At 47.4% G+C, this 22,011-nt stretch overlaps 7 non-coding genes across 7 annotated transcripts; all 7 read right to left on the bottom strand.

The window, feature by feature from the left end:
* Positions 1 to 1,094: 1,094 nt before the first annotated feature.
* LOC141104047 (small nucleolar RNA SNORD79) lies at positions 1,095 to 1,166 on the bottom strand. Its single transcript, XR_012235434.1, has one exon. It is a non-coding gene; the product is annotated as a small nucleolar RNA SNORD79 (small nucleolar RNA).
* Positions 1,167 to 1,708: 542 nt separating this feature from the next.
* Positions 1,709 to 1,773, bottom strand: LOC141104092 (small nucleolar RNA SNORD75). Its single transcript, XR_012235473.1, has one exon. It is a non-coding gene; the product is annotated as a small nucleolar RNA SNORD75 (small nucleolar RNA).
* Positions 1,774 to 3,374: 1,601 nt separating this feature from the next.
* LOC141104059 (small nucleolar RNA SNORD47) lies at positions 3,375 to 3,450 on the bottom strand. The gene has a single exon (XR_012235445.1). It is a non-coding gene; the product is annotated as a small nucleolar RNA SNORD47 (small nucleolar RNA).
* A 159-nt stretch (positions 3,451 to 3,609) lies between these two features.
* LOC141104089 (small nucleolar RNA SNORD78) lies at positions 3,610 to 3,673 on the bottom strand. The gene has a single exon (XR_012235470.1). It is a non-coding gene; the product is annotated as a small nucleolar RNA SNORD78 (small nucleolar RNA).
* Positions 3,674 to 5,915: 2,242 nt separating this feature from the next.
* Positions 5,916 to 5,996, bottom strand: LOC141104068 (small nucleolar RNA snR60/Z15/Z230/Z193/J17). The gene has a single exon (XR_012235452.1). It is a non-coding gene; the product is annotated as a small nucleolar RNA snR60/Z15/Z230/Z193/J17 (small nucleolar RNA).
* Positions 5,997 to 7,341: 1,345 nt separating this feature from the next.
* On the bottom strand, positions 7,342 to 7,421 carry LOC141104045 (small nucleolar RNA SNORD79). The gene has a single exon (XR_012235432.1). It is a non-coding gene; the product is annotated as a small nucleolar RNA SNORD79 (small nucleolar RNA).
* Positions 7,422 to 10,186: 2,765 nt separating this feature from the next.
* LOC141104064 (small nucleolar RNA SNORD74) lies at positions 10,187 to 10,266 on the bottom strand. Its single transcript, XR_012235449.1, has one exon. It is a non-coding gene; the product is annotated as a small nucleolar RNA SNORD74 (small nucleolar RNA).
* Positions 10,267 to 22,011: the final 11,745 nt, after the last annotated feature.

The raw sequence follows: 22,011 nt of genomic DNA, 5'->3' as shown, positions 1-22,011 counted from the left end.
ACCCTAGACCTAGCATACAGGTCAGAGCAGCAGAGTGATCACACAAGTTTGTGCCTTTGACATGTGGGCACAATTTCTACCCTTTTAGTTCCTTAGAGTGTCCTACAACCCAATTCCTTTATGTTGATAAACCTCCACCATGTAATTCAGCTGCAATGCTGAAACTGGAGCTGTGAGAACAGTTCTAGTAAACTTTTTACCTACAGGAAAACTTCCAATAAGGCTTACCTGTAGGTAAAACAAATTTCTAAACGTGCACAGTTCAGGAGATATTCTAGCAAGCAGTAGCTGTGAAGTCACTGGTGCATGTGCTCTGAACGGTATACCAGTTGTTCCTTCAGAGCTTTGTATCGTGGCAGAGACTTGTGCACATGTCAATGTGGCTCATCTAGTCAGTGCCCAAGCCTAAAAAGACCTCTAGCGGTGACAGTGCACTGCTGGAGAGTGTAGTTTTAAGGCAACCCTTTCATAACACACTAGTATGCATGCATATACTAGCACGTGATCTTGCCTTGCAGGTAGAAACATAAGCATTTACCACTTTAAAGCAGTCAAACACAATCATCTTGGCTCAAGAAATCTTTACTCCCATTAGCCCGACTTGGATATGTACAAGTGTCAAGCTTATAGCACTGTCAATGGTTAGGCATGGCTTAGATTTGTATGCAAAAGGGCCACTTTACCAGAAAAACACAAAAGCTTGAGACAGGATCAATCAGATAGGAGCGAAAGGTGTTCACCACTGTCAGTCTGATGAACTATAAAATCATCATGTTAACCTGTGTACAAGCTGTCATTTTAACCTGCCCTCAATCAGCAAAAGTTGTGTAAAATATACATCTCCAGCTTACCTTCACATAGTATGCACTTGAAGTTTCAACTCCTAAAAACAAACAAAAAACACAATTAACCCCCTTTATCAAGCAGCTAGCTCTTAGACCAGGGGTAGGCAACCTGGGGCCCTCCAGCTGTTGGGCAACTACATTTCCCTTGAGGCATTACAAGGCTGGCCGTTACAATTTCTCCCAGAGGCATGATGGGACTTTTAGTTGTGCAACAGCTGGAGGACCCCAGGTTGCCTACCCTAGACAGCATACATCAGAAGTAGGTTTCTTTCATTCTTATTCAGAGAGATTCCCATTGATAAAAGTAAAATCATCATAGTATACCAATCAATGCCAACATGTTTTTAGAAGCACTTACATTGAAACTGGCCAGCTTTGTAACAGCATCTGAAATAAAAATGGTTTATATAAATAAAAATGCCAGCCACCTACATAGCATCTTCAACATCCTTGGCATGTAAAAATTAAACCAAAAAAAAAAATTTGCACTGAGCCAAATGGCCCCCCCCCAAACACAAAGTTAGGTGATTGACAAATTTTGCATGCGTTCAGGCCACAACAAGCATTTCCCCCCCAACACAGTGGGCATAATAGCAGGTTTATCCCCACATCAGTAGAAATCCTGCAACTAAAGCTTTACAGGAGAGTACACTTGTGGCCATATAGATATGGAGTAGGACCTTCAAGTTATATGGTTAACCAATCAAGTGGGCTGACTTGAGCAAACCACTGCCATGTAAGCAGAACTATAAGGCAAGCACAACAGGTCCTGTTAGCTGTGCAATCAAGAGTTTCCCATTAGTTTTTACAAAAGCAGATAGATTGACAACTGCAATTATACCCCATACATTTGACACACAATAAGCCTCAGTGTTATTAAAGATGTCAGAAATCACTTCTGTCCACTACTCTTACAGCATCATAGGCTTATTTTTTTTAAAGTTACATATTTCAGAATATTTCAAGCAATTCTTACCAATTTAGCCATAGTGTTCAATCAATGGCATGAACTGTAAAGAAAAAAAGTTAATACTTTAATCTGCCATGCAGACATGTTTATTCAGACATCATAATGTCTATACATTATAGGAACCAGTAAGATTGCAGGTTCACACTGACAGAAGGAATAAAATGGTGTGAGTTAAGCAGAACTCACACCATTTCATTCCCGCATGTTAGTCCTGACATCGGTGGCCCTTACAGACACATCGGTGCGGGTTTCTGCACAGATGTCTATTGAAATCACCCCGTCACCAAAAGTTGTACAGAAACTTTTGGGAACCAGTGCTGCGCTGATTCGGACGGTGCCATTGCCAGCAATAGCCACCAATTTGACATGTCAAATCGCTGCAATGTGAACCAGGGCTAAAGGCCACTTTTCAGGCAGTGCATTATGGCATACATATTAATCTCATTAAAGTGGATGTAAACCACTTCACTGGGGAGAGGAACAGCCTCAGATAGAGAACAAATCTCCCTACGCAAGTTTTACTTGTATAATCGGCTGCCTTTCCCTTTCTACACTTTGGAAAGGGCAGATAGCGTTACAAATCTTTCTGGTTTCAGCAGCACATAGGGGTTGGGTGGGGAAACTGGGCTTACACTGAGCTGATAGGTGGAAAGGCATTCCACCACAGGCAAAGAAAGGAACAAGCAGTGCTGTATTATGAATAGACAAGCTCTCTGCTCATGTATGGTACCTCCAAGCTCCCTCCCCGATACAAAATTTCAGCTGTTAACTCCTGTGTTAGAACTTGTCAGAAGCGATTCTGCTGATAAGTGGACTGGAGCAGCAGAAAGACAGCACTTAGAGAGATAAGTAAACACTACAGATATATGTGCCCAAGTCAAAATGTCATGAATGGGGTTTACAACCACTTAAGGTCACCCTTTCCGACTGAATGGGCTGCCAACACTCCATTGCACCGAAATTCCAAATCTGTCTTTGTGACACTGCACAATGTCAATCTGAATGGTACATCAAAAACCAGCTGGGGAATAGGTTGTCTCTGGATACAATCACTAGACTTGGATTGCAATTGTTACAACATAGGAATCAAATGGTTACCCGATGGTATGCAGATCTGCATGGTGTTCAAAGGAATGACCTGCAGCACCTTAAAGCTGAGCTACACTGCATCTGAGAAGCACAAACCAAAAAACACCATTTAATTAATTTTAGATTCAAAGCAAGCTCACCCATGCATAGTCTCCATGCTTTATTTTGCTGAGAGGTCACTTTGAAAAGCACCCCCCTAGCATTTCTAGCAATGGCCATCTTAAGTAAGGGCACCTCTTCACACATGGATACCTGCAGAGAGATTTGAGAATACACAATTTAGCCAGAAAAAAAAAAAAAAAATTAAATTACCAAAATCTTTAAAGGAATCATGTAATGGACTGAAAGCAAGACAATTGCCACACTGCAGGAATAGGTTTTAGGGGGCAGCAGATCAGGGGGGGGGGGGGGGGGGGTGAGTAATTTTTCTTGCTCTCACTTCCATAAGGATTCCCTTTACATTTGGTAGTTACCTCAGAAAAAAGTGGAACGGTTAAGGGTATAATCAGCCTTTATCATATGGCAGAATCAGTTTCATCACTGGTAACCACAAAAAAAAAAAAAATTTTAAAATGTACAAGTTATGCAGATTACTCACCAGAAAATTAAAGTCCCACCAATGATGCACCTAGGGAAAAAAACACACAATGGTGGTTAGCACACCTTAACTAGCTCATCGGTGCATGCACAACACAGTTGTGGGTTTAGGTCAGCAGTAACACAAGTCCACATACATAATTCAGGTCAGACATTTGGAACATCATTTGAAACCCAAAAAAAAAAAAAAAAAAAAAAAAAAAAAAAAAAAAAGTACAAAACTTCAAGCAACTACATTCAAGATAACTGGTGCAGAGATTGGAATTTATATTAGATCTCACATTTTTAACAGGCAATGTGGCCAGACCCTGATGAGCACCATGAGTCTGGAGCACCCTTATCAGAAAGGGACCAGTTGAAGGGGCACAGGAATCACACCATACACTAGACAAACTGCCCTTCAAATCCTACATCACCATATGCCAATACTACATACTTGGGGTTGTTCAAACAGATTTGGCCTGTGGTGTAGTTAGTGGGCGGCTCTTGTAATAGTAGCTAACCACTCGATTACGAGCAGCAGGAGAGGGACATGTGGCATGTTTGGTAGCCATTTACTTGGAGTAACATCTGCCAAGTTTTTTTTTTTTTATTAAGAGAAATTGAAAAACAGCTGTGCAAATGTGCCAAAATTGCCACACCCACCAATGTATTCTCTAGGGCCTTTGCTTAAAGCAGAGCTCAAAAAATAAAAAGCTCTGCTTATCTGCCTCCTCCTATCCTCTGTCACCTCTCAGGGGGTTTTGACAGGTACCCATCCCCCACTTCCAGGTGAGATCAACTGGGTAGTTTGGCTTCACTGCTGGTTTCCCTTTCAAGGGATGGCAGCACCACCTGCAAGCCCAAAACAATGGCTGGGGTGTCATAGCTGGATTCCTGGACAGGCAAGCATCCTATTAAAAGCCAGCAGCTACAGTATTTGTAGCTGCTGACTTAAATTTTCTAAAGGACATACTCTTCAAATATACAATATTGGGGGGGGGGGGGGGGGGGGGGGGTAAAATTCTAGCAAGACAGTTCACATGCAAACAAAAGTGTCAAAAAAGGGCTGCATCTGTAGTGATTATTCACCTTCTATTCTGTCCAATAAACAAAAGTGAAAGTATATGAAAAATTTTAATGGGGAAACTAGTTCTGGTCACCTGGAGGTTTAAGATTTCCTTTCACTTCCTGATTTGGCTGTGGGAAAGGAAACAAAGGGAAATTTCCACAATGGGACAGATGGTTAAAGGGGTTGGAAACCTTCATGGTTTCACGCATTCTATGCATTAAGGTGAAAAAGCTTTTAGTGCTGCAGCCCCCCAGTTTTACTTACCTGGATGCCGTCATCCTCTGTCCAGGAACGAGCACACCATCTGTAGCTGGTGTCTCGAGCCCAGATTGGCTAGATTGATAGCAGCGCAGCCACTGGCTCCCGCTGCTGTCAATCAAATCCAATGACGCAGCGTGGAGTCCTGCATTCTGTGTGAATGGACAGATTCGAGACTAGGGAGCATGCCCGCACAGGTGTCCACCAAGGAGAGCACCTCTCCATGGACACTCAATGTGGGGGAGGAGTCACCAACGCTGCTGTGGGACCCCACAAGAGGATGTCCGGGGCCACTCTGCAAAACAAACTGCACAGTGGAGGCAAGTATGACTTTTTAAAACAGGGTTTAAAACCCTTAAAAAAATAAATAAAAGTCTGACAGGGGTCATAACCCTCCTTTGCTCTATCCAAAAATGGAAAAAAGCTCTGCCTATAGTTCTAGTTTAAGAAATGTTGCTATAAGCATGCAGTACCATGCACAACTACAAGGCCTAGTATAGGCGTTGCTGTACATCTCATCTAAGTTATGACTGGAGCTGCTACAATGCCTAGATCTTACCTTGCAGCTCTTGGAGAAGTCTTGTGCTGAAAGGGCCAATACCATCTGTAACCAAAAGAAAGACCATTTAGTAGGTGGTAAGTTACAATTCAGCTACAAAGACTAAAGCAGGGATATGCAATTAGCAGACCTCCAGCTGTTGCAGAACTACAAGTCCCATGAGGCATAGCAAGACTGACAGCCACAAGCATGACACCCAGAGGCATGATGGGACTTGTAGTTTTGCAACAGCTGGAGGTCTGCTAATTGCATATCCCTGGACTAAAGCAATCAAGTCAGATAGAGCTAATAACAGACCTCCATGGGGTTGTCAAGTCTGTTAAAGAAATCATCATTTAAAGCAAGCCATCAGGGTGTAAGCCAATGAAATTGTGACAGGTGGTGACAAACTGTCTTGGGTTTATAACCCAGCAAAGCTTTCCTGTATGCCACATTTAGTATACTTACTGATTAAGCCATCCTGCAGTTTGCTTCTGTGTACACAACCTGCAAAGAAACACTAATTAGTGGAAGTTTTTAACATTTCGTTTAGCCCCTCCCAGGAGACAGACACATCAGATAGGAGCGAAAGACAAGCTGTGTTCATCACTGTTCATCTGCTGAACTATGCAGTCATCATGGTGTCTGATATTTGATTTCTGATGTTGAGATGTAAAGCCTTGCTATAAGAGATCTAAACCAAGCACAGCTTGAATCTACAAAGGTTACAACAGTATGATCAGCATATGGCCTTTGTGCCGCCCTAACAAGAAATGAAAGTGGTATCTCAGTTTCAAGAAATAATCAATGATCGATGGACAGGCAGATCTTGCAGGGCTCACTGACCCACACTGATCATAAGCAAAGTTATTAAAGTGCTTCTAAGATCCACTATATGCCTGCGACACATGTCACTTTTAAGACTGAGGCTAAAGCACACGTAATTTATCAAAGTGCAACTAAAGTCTTAGTTTGGATAGAGTAAGAGGGGGGGGGGGCCCTTTAGAATATTTGTTACATTTTATTGCCGTCTGTGACCCAGTTAGGGAGATTCTCTACCCCCTCCCTTTAAGGAGCCAAGCCACTTCGGGTTTATTCTTTAGTGGTTCTACAAAGGCTTAATGGTTTTAACCTTCATGCGCAAAAAAAAAAAAAAAAAACCCTCCCTCAGCCCCCCCAAAAATGTACCCAACCTTGATCCAGCAATATGCATGAGAGCAGCTGCTCTCCCTCCTTTCTGCCTAATTGGCTCAGACGGACCTTTGGCTCCAGCTGCTGTCAGCCAGTGAGGAGGAAGCAGGGCTGAGCCCCGTTGTGTGTCTTATGGACAAAGCTGGGCTTCAGGATCAAGCACACATTCATGCATCCATAGCAAGCAGCTTGCTATGGAGGCACTCAGGTGGGAGGAGCCAGGGGCACAGGCAGGGGAGAATTGGGGCTGCGGCTGCTCTGTGCAAATATTTACCTTTAGCCCATGTTCACATTGGTGAGATTTGTCAGTGCCAAACTGCATGACAAGTCGCACCCCTTTGTTGGCAAATGAACTGTTCAAACTGCCACGACTCATGTTGCAGCGACTTTGAAAAGATTACTGAACTATTTTGCTGATCTCATTGCGACTTGCATAGACCTCTGTTTAACAAAGTTGCAAGCCACAATGAAAATCAGACTTCTGTGGCTTTCAAATTGTGCTGAAGTAGTGCGATTTCAAAGCTGCACCAGGGCTGAGTATCACTTTAAAGACCTAATACAATGTCTAGTAAGCCAGGGTGCTATACTATAAAATTCCATATTCTACTATGAATAGCAGTGCATGAGGACTCTACAGAACAATTTGCACAATCTGCTAATCAAATTATAAAATCATAAGTTACAAACCTTGTGTCCCTTCACAGCTATGGATCATCTAGGCATAGAACATCTTTGATCTAAAAACAAAAGACCAACTTTAAAGGCAAAATGTACAAATCAAAAGGAAGCTTCTTATTTTCTACACTGCATCAGAATAGAAGATTTCCCTCAGTCTTATTCAGAGAGATTCCCATTGATTATTTCAAGTCATCATGTACAGCATATGTTGTCATATCAGGCAGAGAAGACATCAACTTACCCGAGTGTACTGCACCATGATGGACTGGGCTCCACATCTAAAAATTTAGAAAAAAAAAAGTTAGCGAAATTGTACACATTAGTGGGCTCTTTACTGCTTCTCTTTGTAATGCCTCAGAACATATATTGGTGGTAAGCTCTCTCGTCATCCTGACAGTCAAGAGTAGCAAATAAGTGTCATCAGAGTAGCATTACACAAAACATTGTATATAGTCAGGCCCTGAACTTCTCTAGGTTGGAAAGAATTGCTAAAAGGCAAAGTCTTCACTTTGTAAGGGCATGTTCCCTCAGCATGGTGGGATGTGAAGTGCTGCCAATTTCCATCATCCAATCGTGTGTTAGCAAAATTTTTTTTTTTTTTTATATCATTTTATCATTTATCATTTACAAAGAATATTCACATTACCACAGTCTGGAAAAATTCTCTTTGAAAAGTGAACAGCCACATTTAGCAAGTCCACCCCAGCTTAGGGGTTCCTGTGCTCCTCTTACAATTCTAGTGTACCTTTGCCTAGTTATATTGTAGTCTTCATTCCTACCAAAAATCACAGTAATGCACCTCTTATATCTCAGCTTACTGGGCACTGAGGTTCTGACAAGTGAACAGAGGCACAAACAAAGCACAACACTTGCATGAGCCCAATGATAAGCAGGCCCTCCAATCACCCCTGCTGTTCAGTTCTCAATATGCCGACACCTCAAACCTTTAAAGTGGTTGTAAACCCTTACAGACCACTGACCTACAGGTAATCCTACATTAAGACTTACCTGTAGGTCCAAGAAATCTCTCCTAAACCTACACGGTTCAGGAGATATTTGCAAAAAGACAGGCACCGCTGTCTACGGCGCACAGGCGTATTGAGCATGTCGCTGCTAACTGCAATACGCCGTTAGTGGCGGCTCCCATGCACATGTGCGGGAGTGACGTCATTGCAGCTCCGGCCAATCACAGCGCCAGAGCCACGATACCCGGAAAGATGGACGCTCCGTAGCAGAGGGGACAGCGGTGACATCGCAGGCTCCTGTGTCAGGTAAGGGACACATAATGGGTTACTATGTGTTACCTTTGCAGGGAATCAGAGGAAGTAAAGCCATCAGAGTTTACTTCCGCTTTAACTACTTGCAGACTGCCACAAGCACATATACAGCAGCAGGGCGGCCGCTGTGCCAGATCGTGTACCTAGTATGTACTCTGACACTTCTAGGTCCAGGGCACGTGCCGCCGGCAACCTGCTCTTGGTGTGACTGAACACAGTGAGAGCTAATCAACGGACGTGATGTCAGCCAATCATTTGGGAGACAGGCAGACCACTGCTCTGCAGGGGGGGGGGTGTGTATGTACTGATCCTGTGTTTCTGCTAAGCAGGAACACAGATCTTTACCTTCCCCCACATTTAGTAAGCATCCCCTAGGAACACATTTAACCCTTTAATTGTCCCCGATGCTGATCCCTTCCCAGCCAGTGTCGTTAGAACAGTGACAGTGCATTTTAGCACTGATCACCGTATTAGCGCCACAAGAGTCCGATTTGTCCACCGCAATATTGCAGTCCCGCTATAAGTATGCTGATCGCCAGCATTACTAGTAAAATTACATCTATCCCATAGTTTGCAGAGACTAACTTGAGCAAACCAATCAATATACGCTTATTGGGATTTTGTTTTACCAAATATGTTGCAGAATACATATTGTATTAAAATTGAAGAAATTAGATTTTTTATTGGTTATGTCATAGCAGAAAGACAAAATAGTTTCTCAAAATGGTCGGTCTTTTGTTTATAGTGCAAAAAATAAATACCGCAGATCTATATGGGTACAGTGTTGCATGACTAACTGTCAGTTAAACGCAGTACCACATCGCAGAAAGTGGCCTAGTCGGGGGTTGAAGGGTAAAGGTTCCAGAGATGAAGTGGTTAAGAGATAAGTGACTTAAACAAATGTTTTTCCTTAGGAGCCAGTAAAGCATGGGTGCCAACCTGAGGCACTACAAGTCCCATCATGCCCCTGGGAGTCATACTTGTAACGGTCAGCCTTGCAATGCCTCATGGGACTTGTAGTTTCACAAGAGCTGGAGGGCCCCAGATTGAGCACCCATACAGTGTAAAGCATTACACCTGCAATCCACAGACAGCGGGAGTCATGCCAGGCTCCTGCAGACTAAACCAAAATGAATGCTGAGGCAATAGGTAGCCATTTGGTAAAAGGCTCGGCATATACAGGCCCAGGTCACCGAGGTGTGGTGACCGCATGTGATCCAGGCAGGAATTGCACCGCATTCCTTTAAATGACATGCAACTCTGCAGAAGTGCAATCTGACCCATGAATTTTGTATGAGTCAAATCACACAGAACCTCCCCTCCCCCCCAGAATCGGATCACACGAGTATAAAGACACAAAATCTCATGCTGCAAATCACTCTGCATTTTTGCTAACCAAGTTTTGGGTGTCATTAAACACAACCGCAGCGGGTCACATCAATGGGGTGCGATTTTAACACAAATCACAGCAAATTCTGCACTACACCAGTGTGTGGAATCCACAGTGACGTCTTCACACTTCCTATCCACACTCCATACAGTAAAGTCACTCACCTTCTATGGGCGCCGGACATCCGGGGAATCCCAACCGAGATCTGCAACTAATCAGATTGGAAAAAAAGTTAGTTAGTCTTACAATGAATGGTTACAGGATAGAAAAAAAAAAAAAAAAAAAAAGCCAAATCAATGGAAGGTGCCGGCTCAGAGACGTTGGTAAACATCACTATTGTCAGATGTCCCTACCAACATAGTTTTCATCATCTCAGCACACCGATCACCATACACAGGCCGATATCAATCCACCTCCATCCTCCCCCCTACACCGCTCATCTCATCTCCCCGCACAGCCAGCGCACACAGCGGGAGATGAGGAATGCCATGCGGCATATATTGATAGGAAAAGCCGGCGTCCAGACCCACATGGGAGAAGAGAACCCAACTCACCATCTGCGGACACCGCCCGCTACAAAGAGAGATCACAGGAACTTCCGACCTCCAATATATAGGCGGCGCTCACCGGATGTGAGGTCACCGGGCTCTCCATGGAAGTCCCTCCTCTAGACACACCCCCGGGGCGGTACTGAATATGCAATAAGGCTGAGCGACGGGAAGGTGTGACTGTGCTGAGAAGAGCTTTGTTTTTAGAATACAGAACGTCATTCCCTGCACACTGTGCTCACCTACCTGTACTTACCTCCTGTACACTGTGCTCACCTACCTGTACTTACCTCCTGTACACTGTGCTCACCTACCTGTACTTACCTCCTGTACACTGTGCTCACCTACCTGTACTTACCTCCCTGTACACTGTGCTCACCTACCTCCTGTACACTGTGCTCACCTACCTCCTGTACACTGTGCTCACCTACCTGTACTTACCTCCCTGTACACTGTGCTCACCTACCTGTACTTACCTCCCTGTACACTGTGCTCACCTACCTGTACTTATCTCCTGTACACTGTGCTCACCTACCTGTACTTACCTCCCTGTACACTGTGCTCACCTACCTGTACTTACCTCCCTGTACACTGTGCTCACCTACCTGTACTTACCTCCCTGTACACTGTGCTCACCTACCTGTACTTACCTCCTGTACACTGTGCTCACCTACCTGTACTTATCTCCTGTACACTGTGCTCACCTACCTGTACTTACCTCCTGTACACTGTGCTCACCTACCTGTACTTACCTCCTGTACACTGTACTTACCTCCCTGCACACTGCACTCCCCTCACATTGTACTTCCCTCCCTGCATTTTGCACTCATCCCACTACACTACACTCCCCTCTCCTCCCTGCACATTGCACTTCCCTCCCCTCCATGCACACTGCACTCCCCTTTCTGCACCCCCTCCCTGCACACTGCACTCACCTCCATTGACTACTCCCCACACACTGTACTGTACTTCCTTCCCTGCACATTGCACTCATCCTACTGCACTCTTCTCATGCACACTGCACTCACCTCATTCCACCCACTGTCTGCAAATTGTATTCCTCTCACTGCACCTCCTCCCTACACACTGCACTCCCCTTACTGAACCCCCTCCTGCACACTGCACTCTCCTTACTGCACACTGCACTCCCCTTACTGCACATTGCATTCACCTCACTGCACTCCCCTCCCTGCACATTGCACTCATCCTACTGCACTCCCTCCCTGCACATTGCACTCCCCTCCCTGCACATTGCACTAACCCTACTGCACTTCCCTCCCTGCACATTGCACTCACCTCACTGCACTTCCCTCCCTGCACATTGCACTCATCCTACTGCACTCCCCTCCCTGCATATTGCACTCACCTCACTGCACTCCCCTCCCTGCACATTGCACTCATCCTACTGCACTCCCCTCGCTGCACATTGCACTCAGCTCACTGCACTTCCCTCCCTGCGCATTGCATCCACCTCACTGCACTCATTTCACTGGACTCTACACCCCACACACTGTACTTCCCTCCCTGCACATTGCACTCTTCTCATGCACATTGCACTCACCTCACTACACCCGCTGTCTGCACATTGTACTCATCTCACTTCACCTCCTCCCTACACACTGCACTCCCCTTACTGAACCTCCTCCCTGCACATTGCACTCCCCTTACTGAACCTCCTCCCTGCACATTGCACTCTCCTCACTGCACACTGAACTCCCCTCCCTGCACCTTGCACTCGCCTTACTGCACCCCCTCCCCGCACTCCCCTTACGACACACTGCATTAATCTCACTGGACTCCACTCCCCACACATTGCACTCCCCTCCCTGCACATTACATTCACTTTACTGCACCCCTCCCTGCACATTGCACCTCACTGGACTCTGCACCCCACATGCTGTACTTTCCTCCCTGCACATTGCATTTCCCTCCCCCTCCATGCACACTGAACTCCCCTTTCTGCACCCCCTCCCTGCACACTGCACTCACCTCCATTGACTCTACTCCCCACACACTGTACTGTACTTCCTTCCCTGCACATTGCACTCATCCTACTGCACTCTTCTCATGCACACTGCACTCACCTCACTACACCCACTGTCTGCAAATTGTACTCCTCTCACTGCACCTCCTCCCTACACACTGCACTCCCCTTACTGAACCCCCTCCTGCACATTGCACTCTCCTTGCTGCACACTGCACTCTCCTTACTGCACACTGCACTCTCCTTACTGCATACTGCACTCTCCTTACTGCACACTGCACTCCCCTTACTGCACACTGCACTCCCCTCCCTGCACATTGCATTCACCTCACTACACCCACTGTCTGCAAATTGTACTCCTCTCACTGCACCTCCTCCCTACACACTGCACTCCCCTTACTGAACCCCCTCCTGCACACTGCACTCTCCTTACTGCACACTGCACTCCCCTCCCTGCACATTGCATTCACCTCACTGCACTCCCCTCCCTGCACAGTGCACTCATCCTACTGCACTTCCCTCCCTGCACATTGCACTCATCCTACTGCACTCCCCTCCCTGCATATTGCACTCACCTCACTGCACTCCCCTCCCTGCACATTGCACTCATCCTACTGCACTCCCTCCCTGCACATTGCACTCATCCTACTGCACTTCCCTCCCTGCACATTGCACTCACCTCACTGCACTTCCCTCCCTGCACATTGCACTCACCTTACTGCACTTCCCTCCCTGCACATTGCACTCACCTTACTGCACTCCCCTCCCTGCATATTGCACTCACCTCACTGCACTCACCTCACTGCACTTCCCTCCCTGCGCATTGCATCCACTTCACTGCACTCATTTCACTGGACTCTACACCCCACACACTGTACTTCCCTCCCTGCACATTGCACTCTTCTCATGCACATTGCACTCACCTCACTACACTCGCTGTCTGCACATTGTACTCATCTCACTTCACCTCCTCCCTACACACTGCACTCCCCTTACTGAACCTCCTCCCTGCACATTGCACTCCCCTTACTGAACCTCCTCCCTGCACATTGCACTCTCCTCACTGCACACTGAACTCCCCTCCCTGCACCTTGCACTCACCTTACTGCACCACCTCCCCGCACTCCCCTTACGACACACTGCATTAATCTCACTGGACTCCACTCCTCACACACTGCACTCCCCTCCCTGCACATTGCATTCACTTTACTGCACCCCTCCCTGCACATTGCACCTCACTGGACTCTGCACCCCACATGCTGTACTTTCCTCCCTGCACATTGCACTCATTATACTGCACTCCTCTCCATGCACACTGCACTCACCTCACTGCACCCCTTGTCTGCACATTGCACTCATCTCACTGCACTCCCCTCCATCCACACTGCACTCACCTCACTGAAATGTGTCCCCAATGCTGTCTTTTTATGCTTTCTCCTCTGCAGCACTAATCAGTGGTGTGAATGGATGGGGAAAACTGAATGAGTTTAAAAACACCAAATTTCCATGCAAAATAATGGAACCGCTTTCAGCACCTAAAATCTGAAATAATCATACCGCCAGGGAGGTTAAGTGGGATCTCAGTTTCAAGAAATAATCAATGATCGATGGACAGTCAGATCTTGCAGGGCTCATTGACCCACAGTGATCATAAGCAAAGTTATATAAGCGCTTCTAAGATCCACTATATGTCTGCGACATGTCACTTTTAAGACTGAGGCTAAAGCACACTATTTAGCACGTCATTTCTATTAAAGGGTAACAAGTCTTAGTTTGTATAGAGGGCAGAGGGATTGGAATATCTGTTAAGTTTAATTGCTGACTGTGACCCAGTTAGGGAGATTCTCTCCCCCCTCCCACCCCCCTGCCTTTAAGCAGCCAAGCCACTCCGGGTTTATTTGTTAAAGTGGTTCTAAAAAGGCTTAATGTTTTTACCTTCATGCATGAAAGTAAAAACCTTAGTATGCAGCTCCCCCAAAAACATACCCGAGCCAGATCTTGATCCAGCAATGTGCATGAGAGCAGCTGCTCTCCCGCCTTTCTGCCTCATTTGCAGAGACAGCTGCAGGAACCATTGGCTACCGCTGCTGCCAGCCAGTGAGGAGGAAGCAGGGCTGAGCTCTGTTGTGTCTTATGGACAAAGCTGGGTTTCAGGAGCAAGCATGCATTAATGCACCCATAGCAAGCAGCTTGCTATGGAGGCACTCAGGTGGGAAGAGCCAGGGACACAGGCAGGGGAGAATCAGGCTGCACTCGCACACACTGCACTCCCCTCCCTGCACACTGCACTCACCTCACTGGACTCTGCACCCCACACACTGTACTTTCCTCCCTGCACATTGCACTCATCCTATTGCACTCTCCTCAGTGCACCCCTTGTCTGCACATTGCACTCATCTCACTGCACCCCCTCCCTGCACACTGCACTCCCACCCATCCACACTGCACTCACCTCACTAAACTTTGTCCCCAATGCTGTCTTTTTATGCTTTCTCCTCTGCAGCACTAATCAGTGGTGTGAATGGATGGGAATGGAAAACTGAATGAGAACAAGGCTGAAGGAGGAAATAAAGCAACTGAAGGGGGCATGAGAAAGTGGGAAATAAAGAAGAAAGGACACCAAAGACAACCAAACAAGGATGGGGAGGCAAATTGGAGGATGGACAGCCTGGGAGAGGTTGTCTCTGATAGTTTTCAGACCAGAAGGACAAATACCTGCTCTCCCTAACATGGCCTTTCTCAATGTAGGGAACCTTCTTCCCACTGACCACCAATTTAAACAGCATTCTGACCACCAAGGCAAGGGGCATCTTTCCCACTGACCATCAATGCAAGGGGCATTCTTCCCATTGACCACCAATGCAAAGGGCATTCTTCCCACTGACCATCAATGCAAGGGGCATTCTTCCCACTGACCACCGATGCAAAGGGCATTCTTCCCACTGACCATCAATGCAAGGGGCATTTTTCCCACTGACCATCAATGCAAGGGGCATTCTTCCCACTGACCATCAATGCAAGGACATTCTTCCCACTGATCATCAATGCAAGGGGCATTCTTCCCACTGACCACCAATGCAAGGGGTATTCTTCCCACTGACCATCAATGCAAGGGGCATTCTACCCACTGACCACCAATGCAAGGGGCATTCTTCCCACTGACCATCAATGCAAGGGGCATTCTTCCCACTGACCACCAATGTAAGGGACATTTTCCTACTGACCATCAATGTAAGGACCATTCTTCCCACTGACCACTAGGGATGAGCCGAACACCCCCCGGTTCGGTTCGCACCAGAACCCGCGAACGGACCGAAAGTTCGCACGAACGTTAGAACCCCATTGACGTCTATGGGACTCGAACGTTCGAAATCAAAAGTGCTCATTTTAAAGGCTAATTTGCATGGTATTGTCCTAAAAAGGGTTTGGGGACCCGGGTCCTACCCCAGGGGACATGTATCAATGCAAAAAAAACTTTTAAAAACGGCCGTTTTTTCGGGAGCAGTGATTTTAATGATGCTTAAAGTAAAAAAAAAAAAGTGAAATATTCCTTTAAATATCGTACCTGGGGGGTGTCTATAGTATGCCTGTAAAGTGACGCGTGTTTCCCATGTTTAGAACAGTCCCTGCACCAAATGTCATTTTTAAAGGAAAAAATCTCATTTAAAACTGCTTGCGGGTTTAATGTCATGTCGGGTCATGGCAATATGGATGAAAATCAGTGAGACAAACGGCATGGGTACCCCCCAGTCCATTACCAGTCCCTTTGGGTCTTGTATGGATATTAAGGGGAACCCCGCACCCAAATTAAAATAAGGAAAGGTGTGGGGCCACCAGGCCCTATATACTCTGAACAGCAGTATACAGGCGGTGCAAACAAGACAGGGACTGTAGGTTTGTTGTTAAGTAGAATCTGTTTGTAATTTTGAACATTTTTAACGTGTTTAGCTCCAGCCAAAAAATCTTTTCTAAGCTTTTTGGAAAACATAGGGAAGGGTTATCACCCCTGTGACATTTGTTTTGCTGTCTTTCCTCCTCTTCAGAAGATTTCACCTCACTTTTTTGTCCCAATGAAAAATGTTTTTTGAAAATTTGGGTTTTTTTGTGGAACAAGGATTGGAAAGCATCAGTGGAAAGGAGAACTTGTTTTCCCATATTAACTCTTACAGGAGAGAATTTCCCTTCCTAGGGGTAGATTTCATCTCACTTCCTGTTGTCTCCTTCCGTTTGCAAGTAGGAGTCGTTTGTAAGTTAGATGTTTGAAAGTAGGGTCCTGCCCTATATACTCAGCAGAAATTTGGGCCTTAGGTGTTGCTGTGGCCACAACACTGTAAGCCCTCACAGGGCCCTGCTGTGAAATATTAGATCAAGAATTGTAATTACATGCCCCTGTTGAACAGCAGCTGAAAAATTAGGCCTTAGGCACTGGTGCTGGTGCCACAACACTGCAACCCCTCACAGACACTCTAGTTGGAACGCAGGAACGAGCCCTGCTGCAAATTATTGCTTCAAAAATTGTAATTACACGCCCCTGTTAGACAGGGGCAGAAAAATTGGGCCTTAGGCACTGGTGCTGGTGCCACAACACTGCAACCCCTCACAGACACTCTAGTTGGAACGCAGGAACGAGCCCTGCTGCAAATGATTGCTTCAAAAATTGTAATTACACGCCCCTGTTAGACAGGGGCAGAAAAATTGGGCCTTAGGCACTGGTGCTGGTGCCACAACACTGCAACCCCTCACAGACACTCTAGTTGGAACGCAGGAACGAGCCCTACTGCAAAGTATTGCATCAAAAATTGTAATTACACGCCCCTGTTAGACAGGGGCAGAAAAATTGGGCCTTAGGCACTGGTGCTGGTGCCACAACACTGCAACCCCTCACAGACACTCTAGTTGGAACGCAGGAACGAGCCCTGCTGCAAAGTATTGCATCAAAAATTGTAATTACACGCCCCTGTTAGACAGGGGCAGAAAAATTGGGCCCTAGGCACTGGTGCTGGTGCCACAACACTGCAACCCCTCACAGACACTCTAGTTGGAATGCAGGAACGAGCCCTGCTGCAAAGTATTACATCAAAAATTGTAATTACACGCCCCTGTTAAACAGGGGCTGAAAAATTGTGCCTTAGGCACTGGTGGTGGCGCCCAGAACCAAAAATGTTCTTACAAGCTATCAGCGTGATGATTGAGGAGGAAGAGGATAATTACTCAGGGATAGTCACTCAGCATCAGCATAGGCAGTCTTTGAAGGGATCTGAGATTTCAAAAAAAATTATTCGGTTACATCAGCATCAGGTGCTTGGTAGCTGGTGGTGATCCAAGACTCATTCATTTTTATGAAGGTCAGCCGATCGACCGAGTCGGTGGACAGACGCACCCTGTGATCGGTTACCACGCCTCCAGCAGCACTGAATGTGCGTTCCGAAAGAACGCTGGATGCAGGACAGGCCAGTAGCTCAATTGCATACTGTGCAAGCTCTGGCCAGTGATCCATCCTCAAGACCCAGTAACCCAGAGGATTTTCGGTGGGAAAGGTGTCCAAGTCTGATCTTGCCCCTAGGTATTCCTGCACCATGTAAAACAGACGCTGGCGATGGTTGCTGGAACCGATCATACCTTGGGGCTGCGGACCAAAAAATTGTCTGAACGCATCGGTCAGACGGCCACCTTCTCCACCGCTCCTTCTTTGACTGACCGAAGCCTCAGCAACACGTTGTCCAGAAACAGGAGTTTGTAACCTCCCAGTCTCTGGGAACGCGTTGCACAGACCTTTCTGCAAGGCCTCCCGAAGATGTTTCATCCTCTGCTCCCTCTGCGATGGCAAGATAAGGTCCGCAACCTTACCCTTGTAACGTGGATCAAGGAGGGTTGCCAGCCAGTATTGGTCCTTCTCCTTGATACCACGAATACGAGGATCCTTACGCAGGCTTTGCAGGATCAGGGAGGCCATGCAGCGTAGGTTTGCTGAGGCATTCGGTCCGGAGTCCTCTGGGTCACTAAGAACGACATGGTCCGCAGCCACCTCCTCCCAGCCACGTACAAGTCCATGTGTTTCTTGGGACTGATCCCTTAAAGACTGCTGCTGATGCTGAGTGCCAGGCTCCACCTCCATACTGACACAATCTTCCTCCTCCTCCTCTTCCTCCTCGTCCTCTTCCTGTGTGATCGGCGGGCACGCAGGAACACTGTCTGGATAAAGGGGGCCTTGAGAGCTAAGGAAGTCCTCCTCTTCCTGCCTCTGTTCTGCCTCAAGTGCCCTGTCCATTATTCCACGCAGCGTGTGCTCCAACAGGTGGACAAGGGGGACAGTGTCACTGATGCATGCACTGTCACTGCTCACCATCCTCGTGGCCTCCTCGAATGGTGACAGGACAGTGCATGCATCCCTGATCATGGCCCACTGGCGTGGGGAAAAAAAACCAAGCTCCCCTGACCCTGTCCTGGTGCCATAGTCGCACAGGTACTCATTGATGGCCCTCTGCTGCGTGTGCAGCCGCTGCAGCATGGCCAACGTTGAGTTCCACCTGGTGGGCATGTCACAGATTAGGCGGTTCTTGGGCAGGTTAAACTCCTTTTGGAGGTCCGTCAGCCGAGCACTGGCATTATATGACCGGCGGAAATGCACACAGACTTTCCTGGCCTGCCTCAGGACATCCTGTAAGCCCGGGTACCTGCCCAAGAACCGCTGCACCACCAAGTTAAGGACGTGAGCCAAACAGGGCACATGGGTCATTTGTCCCTGTCGGAGGGCAGAGAGGAGGTTGGTGCCATTGTCGCAAACCACCATTCCTGCCTTAAGTTGGCGTGGCGTCAACCACCTCTGAACCTGCCCCTGCAGAGCTGACAGAACCTCTGCCCCAGTGTGGCTCCTGTCCCCCAAGCACACCAGCTCAAGCACCGCATGGCATCTTTTGGCCTGCGTACTTGCGTAGCCCCTTGAACGCCTACGGAGCACCGCTGGTTCCGAGGAAGAGGCCATGGAGGAAGAAGAAGAGGAGGGGGTGGAGGAGAGAGGTGTGTCACAATCAGCATTTTGGAGGCGTGGTGGCGGAACAACCTCCAACACTACTGCACCTTGTCCTGCATCCTTCCCAGCTGCCAGCAGAGTCACCCAATGCGCCGTGAAACTTAGGTAACGTCCCTGTCCATGCCTGCTGGACCATGAGTCAGCGGTAATATGCACCTTACCGCTGACCGCCCTGTCCAGCGAGGCATGGACATTGCCTTCCACATGCCGGTAGAGAGCCGGAATCGCCTTCCGTGAGAAAAAGTGGCGTTTGGGTACCTGCCACTGAGGAACCGCACATTCCACAAACTCACGGAAGGGGGCAGAGTCTACCAACTGAAAAGGCAGCAGTTGAAGTGCTAGCAATTTTGCCAAGCTAGCATTCAACCGCTGGGCATGTGGATGGCTGGGAGCAAACTTCTTTCGGCGGTGCAGCAGCTGGGGCAGGGAAATTTGCCTGGTACAATCTGACGTCGGTGTACCAAAAGCAGATTGCCCACAAGTACTTGGCTGTGACACACCTAATTCTACACCTTCATTCCTCTCACTGTAGGTCTCAGAGAGGACTGAAGGTCTAGTGGGGTTGGAAATCTCAGCTGATGAGGAGCAAGGAGAGATCCTCTTTGTTCTTTGGTGTGGGTCTTTTAGATACGCTTGCCAACGAACTGCATGGCAGGTCAACATATGTCTGGTCAAGCATGTGGTACCCAAGCGGGAGATATTTTGGCCACGCGAGATACGCTTGAGACATATGTTGCAAATAGCAGCGGTGCGATCTGATGCACTCGTCTCAAAAAAGGCCCACACCAAAGAACTTTTTGAATAACGCGCAGAGACTGCAGCGCCCTGCACATGTGGAGCTTTGGGGTGTGATGCAGTCAATGTGCTGCCCTTAGGCTGGCCCCTGGAGGGCATCCTGCCTCGTTGGTGATGTGCTGCCGCCTCCTCCTCCTCCTCCTCCTCCTCCTCCTCCTCCTCCTCCTCCTCCTCTCTCCTATCAGGCACCCACGTTGAGTCAGTGACCTCATCATCCCCTCCCTCCTCATCACTGGAGCAAACCTGGCAGTATGCTGCAGCAGGGGGAGCATGACTGCCAGATTGCTGTCCTTCTTGGGCACCCCCTCTGTCCGCGCTCATGTTACTGCCTTCATCGAGCTCAGTATCGTCATCAGAGCCTTCCAAACGCTGGGCATCCTCCTGGAGCATGTACCCAACACTGTGGTCAAACAGTTCGAGGGAATCCTCATGAGGACATGGTGGAGCTAGGGAAGGAGTCACTGATGACATTGAGCTGAGGGAAGAGGCCGCTGCTTTGCCAGACAAAGCACCCTGGGCATGGGTGAGAGAGGATGAGGAGGATGAGGACGGCTTGGTCATCCACTCGACCAAGTCTTCCGCATGTTGCGGCTCAACATGGCCAGCTGCCGAAAAAAAGGCCAAGCGTGTCCCATGGCCACGTGCTGATGAGGATGCACCGTCTCCACGACCAGCACTAGACACAGAGCCTGCTTGCCCTCTCTTATTGGCTTGTGACTGTCTGCCTCTCCTTCTTGGCCTTCCAGACATACTAATGGCCTGTAGCTGCACTAAGCTGGGATAGAACACCTGTAATTTTCTTCAAGTAGCTTTATATACTGTAACCAGACAAGCCTGCCTGTCAGTAGGAAGATAACAGGAACGGATCTAGCTGAACACTGTGAGCAGGACGCACTGTACTAAATGTAAATAGTCTAGCTGCCTGACCGTGGTACTAATAGGATCAAATAGAACACCTGTAATTTTCTTCAGGTAGCTTTATATACTGTAACCAGACAAGCCTGCCTGTCAGTAGGAAGATAACAGGAACGGATCTAGCTGTACACTGTGAGCAGGACGCACTGTACTAAATGTAAATAGTCTAGCTGCCTGACCGTGGTACTAATAGGATCAAATAGAACACCTGTAATTTTCTTCAGGTAGCTTTATATACTGTAACCAGACAAGCCTGCCTGTCAGTAGGAAGATAACAGGAACGGATCTAGCTGAACACTGTGAGCAGGACACACTGTACTAAATGTAAATAGTCTAGCTGCCTGACCGTGGTACTAATAGGATCAAATAGAACACCTGTAATTTTCTTCAGGTAGCTTTATATACTGTAACCAGACAAGCCTGCCGGTCAGTAGGAATTTAACAGGAACGGATCTAGCTGAACACTGTGAGCAGGACACACTGTACTAAATGTAAATAGTCTAGCTGCCTGACCGTGGTACTAATAGGATCAAATAGAACACCTGTAATTTTCTTCAGGTAGCTTTATATACTGTAACCAGACAAGCCTGCCGGTCAGTAGGAATTTAACAGGAACGGATCTAGCTGAACACTGTGAGCAGGACGCACTGCACTAAATGTAAATAGCAGGAACGGATCTAGCTGAACACTGTGAGCAGGACGCACTGCACTAAATGTAAATAGTCTAGAAGATAACAGGAACGGATCTAGCTGAACACTGTGAGCAGGACGCACTGCATTAAATGTAAATAGTCTAGATAGAAGATAACAGGAACGGATCTAGCTAAACTGAATACAGTGTATATATATATATGC

This window comes from Aquarana catesbeiana, linkage group LG07, assembly GCF_042186555.1.
Source record: "Aquarana catesbeiana isolate 2022-GZ linkage group LG07, ASM4218655v1, whole genome shotgun sequence".
Taxonomy (NCBI): Eukaryota; Metazoa; Chordata; class Amphibia; order Anura; family Ranidae; genus Aquarana; species Aquarana catesbeiana.
This window is presented reverse-complemented; position numbering and strand designations above follow the sequence as displayed.